At 40.0% G+C, this 11,027-nt stretch overlaps 1 long non-coding RNA gene across 3 annotated transcripts; it reads left to right on the forward strand.

Annotated features, from left to right (window-relative positions):
• The first annotated feature begins 40 nt into the window (after nucleotides 1-40).
• On the forward strand, nucleotides 41-10,820 carry LOC112962944. Of its 3 annotated transcripts, none has more exons than XR_003252467.1 (4): nucleotides 41-408; nucleotides 2,075-2,267; nucleotides 4,500-4,600; nucleotides 5,150-10,820. It is a non-coding gene; the product is annotated as an uncharacterized LOC112962944 (long non-coding RNA). The 3 variants fall into 3 exon arrangements; XR_003252465.1 differs by having other exon boundaries at nucleotides 41-175; nucleotides 377-408; nucleotides 4,500-10,820; XR_003252463.1 differs by having other exon boundaries at nucleotides 4,500-10,820.
• Nucleotides 10,821-11,027: the final 207 nt, after the last annotated feature.

The following is an 11,027-nucleotide window of genomic DNA, read 5'->3' on the forward strand; positions in this document are numbered from 1 at the left end:
AGCTGCGGCCCGGCGCCATCTTGCGCGGCGCCGCCGGGCCGCCGCCTGCCGCGGCCTGGGCGCGGGGGTCGCTGGAAGGGGCGAGACCCGGCGCCCGTGGCCGCTTTGTCTGTCCGCGTGGCCGGAACCGCACGAGCGTTTGGGAGCTGGTGCGGCGCTGCAGGGCTTGGAGGAGGTGAGCCGCGGTGGTGGAGTGCGAGCCACCGGCGTACCTTGGTGCTTGGACACCACCGTTCGCACCCCCACTAATCCCGGATATTTTTTCCAGTATGCTCATCAGTGAAACAGTTAATATTTTGAAATGTTAATCGTCAAATCTAAAACTACGTTCAATAAATGCCATAGCATTTAAATCTTAGTTTCTGTTAATCTGCAGGCAGTTGAGTTACCTACAGCTGTTAATCTTAGGTAAGTCTGCATAATAATACCCGTTTACAGTCACTGAGATATCTTGATATGGTATTTAGACAGATAAATGTGATCTTACCCATTTTGAACAAAGCCCAATACTGCATAACAGTTCTAAGTTTGACTTCTGTAGCATTCCCTTGCACAGTGCCTTAGCTGCCTGTCTGAGCATCCTCTGTGCAGCAATAAGCAAATGAAAACTTTGATTTCCTTTCCATTTTGAAATCATTTTAGGAAGTCATTTTAGGAAGTCATTTCAAAATTACAAGAACTTTGCACAAATATGGACTTCAGAATTGACTCCAAATGAAGACTATGATGGAAAAGTATGAGTCCAATACTATACAAGAAAACTAAAATTTCTTATGCTACTAGAAATGTTTTTATCTTACCAGTGCTTAAGTACTGATGATGAGTATACAAATTATTTAGCAAACACAGACACATCACCTGCCAAGAAGGGCTTTCCAAGTACAAAGCCAATGTCATCTGTATGATCTTCTTTTATTGATCTTGTATATTTAGTTGAACTTGCTTGATGTTAAACTTCATAAAAGTACACTGGATTATCAGCAACTAATAGACAAATAAAACAAGAATTCTGGTATTAATAATATATATCACCGAAAATTATATATTTAAATCAAGAGCTACAGTGATAACGTATGGGTGAAATGACCATCATATTAACTGGAGATGGGAGTTATGTGGACATTGTGTATTCTCAAAGGTTAGTAGAAAGGAATCCATCATATGCTAGTAGACCCTGACACAGTCACAGAGCTGGTGCCATTAACGTTACCAGGGACATACGTGATGCTGAACTATGAATCAGATTGTCCCTGAGACCTATGCAGAAGACAAGAATCTGCCCTGTATTATGTTCATTGTGGACATTTGTATTCATTCTCTTTCTGCAGTATAAGGCTCCACTTTCTCCTGTTGTAGATTTTGAGTTCTTCTGTAAAAATGATTCCCAACCTTCACTGTCCTATAGACTTCAATGCTGAACTGAATTCTTCAGTGAAGTGGCTCTAGACACAAGTGACAAGAAATCAGCTGAAATGTCTTCAGACACGTTACACTTTGCCTCCACTTGACATTAGTTTTAACTTTTAGCTTCCTGTGACTGCACGCAGTGCCAGAGGTTTGAGGACCAGTGCCTGACCTCTGGCAGGAGAATTTCAGGTGTTCGGGACAAGACAGCAGTTTCAACATTCATGAAAGATATAAGCAGGCTTATGCATTATTCTAAGGATAGCTTCAGGACATCTTGAAGGAGACATAGGTTGAAAACGTTTTGAGGAGATACAGTTGCACAGCAACATTGAGGAAGCTCATACTTGGGCTTTGCTTTATTTGTTTAGTTCAGGTATTTTTCTAAAGCTGAACTGGTGACTCACCTCCATGATATCTAGCTGTTTCAAAGGCTGGAAAAACAAATATTGCCTCTCCTCATGCCTCAAGAAAACCATCTTACACTTCAGTGTGGTTCTGTGAATTCTTTACATACTCATCATATACTAGACCAACAAGCTCAGGAGGAACATGCTAAAACAAACAGTAGAGATACTGTGTATAACAATGATGCATATTCTAAAACCTGAAGTATAAGCTTTATATATTCTCCACCCATTACTAGAAACATTTTCTCTTCCCCCAAAAGGTAGTCTGCACTGGTGGTAGTCAAAAACTCAGAGATGGGACTTCAGTGTTACCAACTAAAGCTCCACTTGGAAGCAAGAGATTTGCAGGAGCACAAAGGAGAATTACATCAATAACTGCTCAAGTACTGTCAGACAGCACTGCTTGCTGTTTTCCCTGTGTGGAAATCACTTGCATGAGAAAACAAAATTCAGGTAATTTTACTGAGAGTTTACACAGAGTTATCTCAAGCTTGCTCCATTCCTTTCTGAGACAAGTCTAAGGTTCCTCTCCTTGGATCTGTGGAACAATTCCTGGAGCTTGGGAACCAGCCTTGGGGACCCTGAACAAATAGATCCTCTGCAGAGCCTTAATCCCAACCTAGTGGCCCTCCTTACACCTTGCAGTTAGTTCAAGGACACCACAGCGCATGCAGGGATTTTGCTGCAGTGACTGTATCCAAGATAATAATAATAAAAAAAGGAGGAACTAGTGCAGATCTGAGGTATCAGTCCTCACTAGATAAAAGTCAATTAGTACATTAAAATGCCTCTTACTGTTAAAGACTCTGTGCTCTGTAACACTTGAATTGCTACATTTTTGTCCAATCCTTCTGCAAAAGGAGGGTATTTCAACAGCTGCAGAATAAAAAAAAAGTTTTCTGTGAGCTCCTGCACTTCTGAGGAGTTAATTAATCAATATATAAATAAAAAACATTATTTATACAGGCTTACAGTTGGAAGCAGAAATCCAAATTCATGGTTTGTTACTCCTATTATATATGGGACTGCATTGATCCTTTTTTCAGCTAGTAGCGACAATGTTTTTTAGGGAAAGATATACCATCCACAACTGCATCAGTAAAGAGGGGATGGTGAAGGAAAAAAAACAACATGTCATTATTTACATATTTATTTTGCCTGTAATGGTAATTCAGCGTTCCTATTATTGACCTAAAGAAACCACCCAAGTGAGCTATTTTTAGTTAAAATATTAAATATCAAAGATAGCTAAAGCTAAGTTTCAGGCCTTGTTCTGAGTTTCTCATATATTTTTAGTACTGCACGTGAAATGAATACTGAATGCTCAAGATAGAGAGTGATTTGTTAACCAGCTTCTAACTCCATGTGCTTAGGGTTGGATAAATAACAGGGTCAAAATAAACTCATGTGGTAAGATTGCATAAGAACTGACAAGCTAGCATTGTGATATGGAAAAACTTTTTTTTGCAATAGATAAAACTGCTACTAACTAGATGTCAGTTTTGCAAAAAGGAGCGTTTTCTCAAGGGCTGTGCTTCCTACAAAGTTTTAAAAAAAGCTTTATTAGTTCCTCCAGTATGCAGTGCTTCATTCTTGTATGCTGTACTAAAAAGCCAGCCAGCTCCTAGAATGTGACAAAGGTTACGCACGGCACTGTGCAAAGCTGGCCACCTCCATTTTGCAAATTTTAACTCTCCTACTTAGCATTCCTGAGCTGCCTGCTTCATAACCATTCCCAGAAGAAACTGCATTTATTGTTTACATTCCTGTGATGAATGCACTTCTACCTGGAAACGCATAAGAACAGACCCCAAGGAAGGCAGGGAAAGTTACCTGCTCAGATTGTTCAGGTGCAGTATTATTGTTCAAGTGCACTGTTGTGAAGTCCTGCGAAAGCCAAGCAAGCATCATATAGTGGTTTTGCTTCAAGTTATTTTAGTCTTACAGAAAAATTTATTCTGTCTTGTGAAACAGCATGAATACAATATTACCTACCATTTTTAGAGTTATATTTACCATCTCGTCCTCTGTTTTTTCTCTTAAGCACTGAACCATTGCAGCTAAATCAGATTTTTCACAGCCAGCCACAGTTGCAATTCTCTGCAGTCAGTACAACACAAAATTTTGTTGTATTAACTATGCTACATACTCCCCAGTGGGTGGCACTTTCTTCAGCAGTTGAATCACAGTGAAGAGCCATTGGCTACACTGTGCTGGGTACACTGAGAAATTCTGCAGCACAGCAAAATATATTAAAATGTACAGTACCTCTTGAAAACTATGTATTCATCCTATGTGCATGTATCAGGCAGGTGAGAATTTCCTTTGCCATTTGAACAGCCAGTAAAGTGCCACTACTGTCAAAACCGGGTCTTCTAGACCCTAATCCTGTAGTATTCCCAGAACTTCCATTCCTTCCATCACAGATGAAGCCCAGAGTCACGTTTCACGTAAAAGTTGGAACATAACTAAGTTACAACTTGTAGCATGCACACTACTAGGTATTTGCAAGTTTGAATGAAGCGGTGTCAGAATTAGGTGTGCACATGGATATTCTCACAGGAAAGTATCATAGTATGGAAAGCCACAATATTAAAAGATCAGTAATAATATTAAATACCATTAAAACACTAAAATGTGGAACAACATACATTTTAAAAATACTTACTTTAGCTTGTTTTTCAGGATGGTCAATTATCAGAGTTCTGGCTACAACTCCACTCTCCGAGATAGCCCTATGGAACAGTCCCTGTTCCAGAGGAGGCAGGACCTGAGAAGCAGGAATGGTAAATAACAAACATACATGCTCACTGATTTAGAAAGGCAACTATACAAATTATAATTAACACATTTTTGAAAATATTACAAAATTAAGTGTTCAGAATGTGACAAAGCGCAACATCAACAATTCTTGTTGAAGAACGTTATCTAAATACACTGCTAAGAATTCTTAAAATATAGGTGCACAGTGTATCACCACATGCATTTTTAGTGCCTATGTACTGTTAGCATGATGCTAAACTAGGTATCTGTTCCAAATGACTATTAATAAAGATAAGAAGTTGGGTTTGGTCCACAACTTAGGAACCTGTCACTCAAAGGTAACTTCTACTTTGTGGCCCTAATATTATTCCTTTCTCGACTGTTTGAAAGAATGCCATTATCAGTATTTGGGGTTTTAAAATAGAAAGATGGACAGAAAGCTTTTCACACAATCGGAAACTACTTTGGTATCGGATGTCCTTAACAAAATGATGGGCCTTACTTTTCCACAGAGGCTAAACCTATGATTTTTCATTCATAAACACAAGGTATTTTTTTCTATCTTGTTTAAGAAGATAATGATTTTTGTGAACCTACAAAGGGCAGAAACACTGATTCCTCCTGCAGACTATCCAGTAATGGTGACAGAGCCTGGATCACCTCCAAAATTTATGATGTTTTCCTGTACCCATAGAGGGGCTGCCAATTGATCCAAATATCCTGTTTCCGTGGGCATCTACATCACCAGTACTGAAAAGGGGGGAGTATAGATTACTTTACAAGGTTTTAGCTTTCAGTAAGATTGTGTGAGAAACAAGCAAACAAAACAGTAACAGACAAGCTACAAATTTTGTACAAGTGCTTTGGAAGAAAGCCAGCACAACATCTTACCTAAAATAGCCAAGGATGCCTACTCAATATTGAATTGCTACAAACACTATGCTTTCAAAGACTGATAGCGCTGAGCCATCGTATGTTGAAGCTGCACCCAGCATTAATGCACCTCCAGGCCTCCACACATCAACCTGAAGAAACACAGACAGGGTCAGTGTTGTTTATCTGCAAATCTAAACCCATGGATTTCAAATCAGAAGTAATTTCATGTTGATTGCTAATTGATCGCTAAAGATACAGCTCTATTTTGTGCTGCATGCAGATACTGCTATTGTAATCTCAAGCAACTAAGAGCATTAGATTAAAAAAAGTTATAGGAATCTTTGAATATTAGAATCTTAAAGAGTAAAGTTGTTTAAAGAAGCACTATTAAGTATTTATATTACATATATTCCCTGAGACTTTCAAGAGTTTTAAAAATAGAAAAGTTGCATTAGGATACCTTAAATACATTTTAATAAATATTTAATTGTAAAATATTAAGGGGGTTGTGTATCTTGCAGGTCTGAGTAAATACATAGGAAAATTGAACCTTCGTTTATATAGGTTGATCCATTTTGCAAAACTAGCTCTAAAACAGCACCTGTACATTTACATACAACAATAAAGCACTGGATATTTCTATTTTTGCAATCAAATTAAGCCCTTGCTAAACAGATTTGGAACAAATTGAGAGCTATATCCAGCTAAGACAGAGCATAATCATTTAGGTTACCAACACAAAGAAACAGCAGCAATGCATGTGGAATAAGAATTTTATAATATTGACTGAATTGACGTTAATCTTTATACGTAGTACATGGGGCACATTGAGCATTTTATTCCTTCCACTGTTTTCTTAAGTCCTCTTCACTTCTATTTCTAAGCTATGTGTTTCATAGTCATTACACACGAGAGATACAAAATGCCATAAGGGAACATCACTGACAGAGCAGGCACCATCGAACCTCACCAAACAAGCATCATCTCTAAAAGAGCATCTGAAAAAGAATTTCAAATTCATTCTTAATAGACTAATTTACAGGCAATACAAACTCTAACTGAACACAAACAGTTCTGTTTTTGCTGTCCTGAGTATCTATATTCTAGTGCTCCAAATTATAAACATAATAATTAAATAGATTGAACTAGTTTAGTCATTTTCTTACATTGGTGGGTAGGAAGTGGCATCTCTGACACCTTTCCATGACTCAGGTGGCTGGGGTTCAGAAAACCTCAATGGTCCAACAGGAGGCTTAGCAAAGGGAAGTCCCAAAAAGACATTGACACTCCTCTCAGCTGCATTTACTCTGATTTGGTTCCCTCGGACTCTCCCATATTTGGTCCCCACTTCTGTTGCTCTGTGTTTTCTCCTGGGGGATGTGTGCACAAAATCACACGATGGAGTGGTCAGTTCAAAATGACCAGGCAGTTTTCTAAGTGCTGCAGTGCTCAATGTGTGTGTGCCTGTCATTGAACTGCACAAGTGTGATATTACTCCCGGAGAGACAAGGAAAAATGTTTTAGAAACCTTACCTACAACTGCAAGATCCCTCAGGCCAGCTAGGAGAATCAGAGGCAGCAGGAAGGCCTTATAACCAGCTGGCATCTTACAGCCACTCCAGTTCATTGTCTAAAACACTCAGTGAAGTATAATAGCCTGGGAGGGATAAATGCCTGGATTTAGGTGTGAGTAACCAAGGCAGTTGTCAGAAGCCACAAATAGTGGGCTGAACATGTTCAATGAGGTAGGATAACAGTGAATGTCATCTAATGCAAGGATGGGAGGAGGGAGGCCTGAGACAGCCTCTGCCTTCAGAAGTCTAGGGTTGACTTCATATACCTAATTTTGGACATAAATCATTTGCTGTTCCAGGTATCCCAAATCAGTAACCATTATGACTTAGAATTTGTCCTCTAAAGTAGAAGAACAAAAGTTAAAATGAATATTTTAATCTGATTGAAAAGTAGTACTCTAAGTGAAATAACAAAAAATGTTTCAGAAGAAAAACGGAGATTTAAACTTTTTATTCCCAATTTGGAACAATACTTTTTTTCCTCTAATTGTTGGAGTTTCCTGTAGGACAGGAAATACAGTTCATGAGTAGCTTTACTGGTATCTTCGTTGCCCTGCCATTGCATTAAAACATCTGAAATGCAAACCTGACAGTCTCCACTGTTAATATTGGCTGCTTTATTGAAAATCTTTGTTATTCTGCATGGAAACATAGTGGGTACTGTATCCTTCATTTAGCTGGGAACTGTTTTGCTTATCAGATGTCTTACATTTATAATATAATGTAAAATGTGTGTACCATGTGGTGAATAGTGAAGAGAGGCTTTCCTAGCTTGACAGAATTTGAAGGAGATTTTCAAAGACTGAAACTGTAATCAAGGCAAATGGGATGCTAGCCGTCACTGATGTCTCTGGCTCAGCACAAATGTATAAATCACCTTGAGAAAAATTAATACTGTTTTCTGTAACTTATTATTTTAAAACAAAGCAAAACTAGAATCACTGAAAAACAGTAAGCACGGACTTAGCATGAAGTAACTCATCGGAATGTAAAGTGAAGTCATGCTTAGAGCTATGTGAGAGCACCCTTAAAAAACATGTCATTCATAAAACACAGCAGATGGCAAATGCCTTTAGCTGACCTCTCTAATGTTTCAAATGCGTGAGATTATTGTGCTATCTGCTGTATCATTGTTAGTGAGTCTATAGACTATGTGCCTCATGTAGAATACAAAGGGTCAAGAAGATAAACCATTTTATGCTATCAGGAGAGCAGAGGGGCAAAAACTACAAGATTACAGGGATGTAAGAATGAGAAGCCTATAATGTTTGTTATATTTTTAAGTAGATTGGGCTGCTGCTTTTGGAGATGGTGGATATGATCATATTTTAATTGCATTTGAAATTACAAACAAGTTTCTCCTCTGCCTAAATGTAGTTCAGCAGAATGCAGACTGAATTTACAAAATAGACCAAGATCTACACAAAATAAGGAATTAAGCATTAAAACAGACTTTGTCAGAAATACCAGCAGCAAATACAATGTGTAGGCCAAAATACTCCAGGTTGGGAAGTGGCTAACACTAGAAGAGCCCTGTTTGGCCCCGAAATTCTCTATGTGCCTACATTTCTGCCAGTGCACAGTTTTCACAACAACAGGCCTTCCCTTCATGGGCCCACAGACAATGACATTGAGCTAATAACAGGCGGTGAACAACACTGTGCTGTGCTCTCCCCTCAGTCTCGGTGGGTGTCCGTCCTGTCAGCAGTGCTTCCTTCCTCCAGCCAGTGAATCATGAATTCTTTGCCAGGAAAGATGGAAGAACAGAAAATCATGCCACAAAGTAGTCTGTGAAAACTCGAGAGCCTTGAGACTCAGGTCTTGCCACAGAAAGTAGGAAAATTTAGATCTGAAACGTTTAGGTTGAAGAAATAAACTGAGCGCATTTCTCACTTCCTGGGTGTAATCTAACCAAGGCATATCATACAGAAGTGTCAAAGAGCAACTGTTCCTTGCATTATTTTGATTGCATGCAGCTCTCCATATCCAAATGGGCCATTTGTTTCAGTATATAGGAAATGCCACTTCAGATATTGAGACTGTGTGTGCTAAAACCACCTGAGGAAATATCAAGCAAATATAACCTTTTGTATGTAGACATTTTTACTCAATTATAAGCAGACATTACCAACATAATCCATTTCAGGTTTATAAAGTTTTGAAGTGTCTTGAAAAGTTTTAAGCAGCATTTTATGAAACACACCTTTCTAATAATATTTTTAAATATGCCATAGCTGTTTCCAGGTACTAGCACTGCTTCCAAATTCCAAGCACTGGTTTATTTATACTGTAATGTTAAATCTGTGGGAAAAGAACAGGAAGATAACTACTCATTTTGTGAATTTCAGTGCAGACAAGAATGTAGATGTATGTGAAAAGATGCTCTGAAGGTTATTGCCCTGTGTGGGATAATGGTCTGTGGTTATCTGTGCTCCTCCCTGCCAGGGTAAACAGTGGATACACAGGGTGATTTGCAGCCTGATGCCCATGCCGGGTAGGGGTGAGGCAACGCGCAGGGCAAGGCGGAGGTCTCCCACCCGACATTGCTCCACCCAAAACAACACCTGGGGCGAGGCGGGAGTTTCACAGCCTGGTGTTGTTGATAAGGGCAAAAGGAAAAAAAGGCCAGCAGCCATTGACACCCTCTGTTGAGCTCGGCAAGGGCCAGACATCCCAGTGTTTGACTCAGCCCCACCTCGCCAAGAGTATAAATTCAGTGCATAAACATTCCTCCCTTTTGAGGACGAGAACACCAACTTACAGACGGGTCAACAGGCCTGGACCTCTCTCCTCCCCAAAACAGGGGCGCCTTTTTGGTAAGGCTTGCACCTCCGACGTCAGACGTTACCCCGGGAAAAATACCATTGTTGAAAGCGCTTAATTATCAGTTTGAGCTCAGAAAAAGTAGAATTCATAGCAGTAAGTGCATTTATCACCGGCAATCCTGAACATGTTGATCTGTTGCTTTAATAAATTGTTTATTTTGTTCAACTTTGTGAACCTGACTCAGTGAAAGCCCTTTCGAATAGGGCTCTGGCAGGAAAAGTTGATTACCCAGTAAGGGAGGGCCTTTCTTCTTTTGATCAACTTTGCAAACCTGACTCAGTGAAAGCCCTTTTGAGGAGGGCTCTGGCAGGCAAACGTTGATTACCCCTTTCCCTCCCTTCACGTGACAGTAACACTCTGGTAGCTGAGATGCTGTGACTGCCCCAGTTGCCAGGGCAAACAGAAGCAGAATTTTCTAAAACATGTTAAGACCTAGCTCAAGCTGAACAAACAAGTGACTAAAGGAAAAAAAGAACTCAAAAGACAAGTTTAGACTGGTGTAACTAAACCTCTACAGATTTATGTAACAGCAAACACTGCTGCCATCACTGCCAGATAATCTTGCAGAAATGGTTTGCCTTACTGCAACTTGTCATAAGCAACACTGTAACCACCGTTTCCAGCCACCCTTTTGCTGAAATTACAGCCATGCAGCATGGCTATTTGAGTGAGCACTTTTCATCCACTTTAATGCAAAATCAGATGACTCTGCCGCTCTGCTGGCTCACACACTTTCTTCTGTTCTGTCATTCTTCCCATGCTTTGGGACAATGAGGTCCAAGCAACCAGCCACCTCTGAATGGGAAGCTGGGTAGCCAAAGCCAGCAGTGCTGTCAACAGAGCTCATTCAGAGGAGCAGGAAAACCATTATGATTATGCAAAATTGTGATAGGTGCTAATTTGTTACATCAACTCGGGAAGTGATTATATGATGAAACTAGGCGCTAAGTACGGGCTATCAACTCGTGAAGTGATTTTACCATGAAACTAGGCGCTATGTACGGGCTATCACCACAATGATTGTACTGAGCCAGCAGAGCGATATTGCATTGTGAAATGTATGCGCGCGACCTGAAGGGCACCACGCACAACGCAGAGGAAGACCCCAGCTTTCATCCCGACCCCCCCCAGCAACAGCCGGCVCAACCACAGAAGTTACAGGCATATAAGGGGA

This window comes from Apteryx rowi, unplaced genomic scaffold (assembly GCF_003343035.1).
Source record: "Apteryx rowi isolate R43461 unplaced genomic scaffold, aptRow1 scaffold_1, whole genome shotgun sequence".
Taxonomy (NCBI): Eukaryota; Metazoa; Chordata; class Aves; order Apterygiformes; family Apterygidae; genus Apteryx; species Apteryx rowi.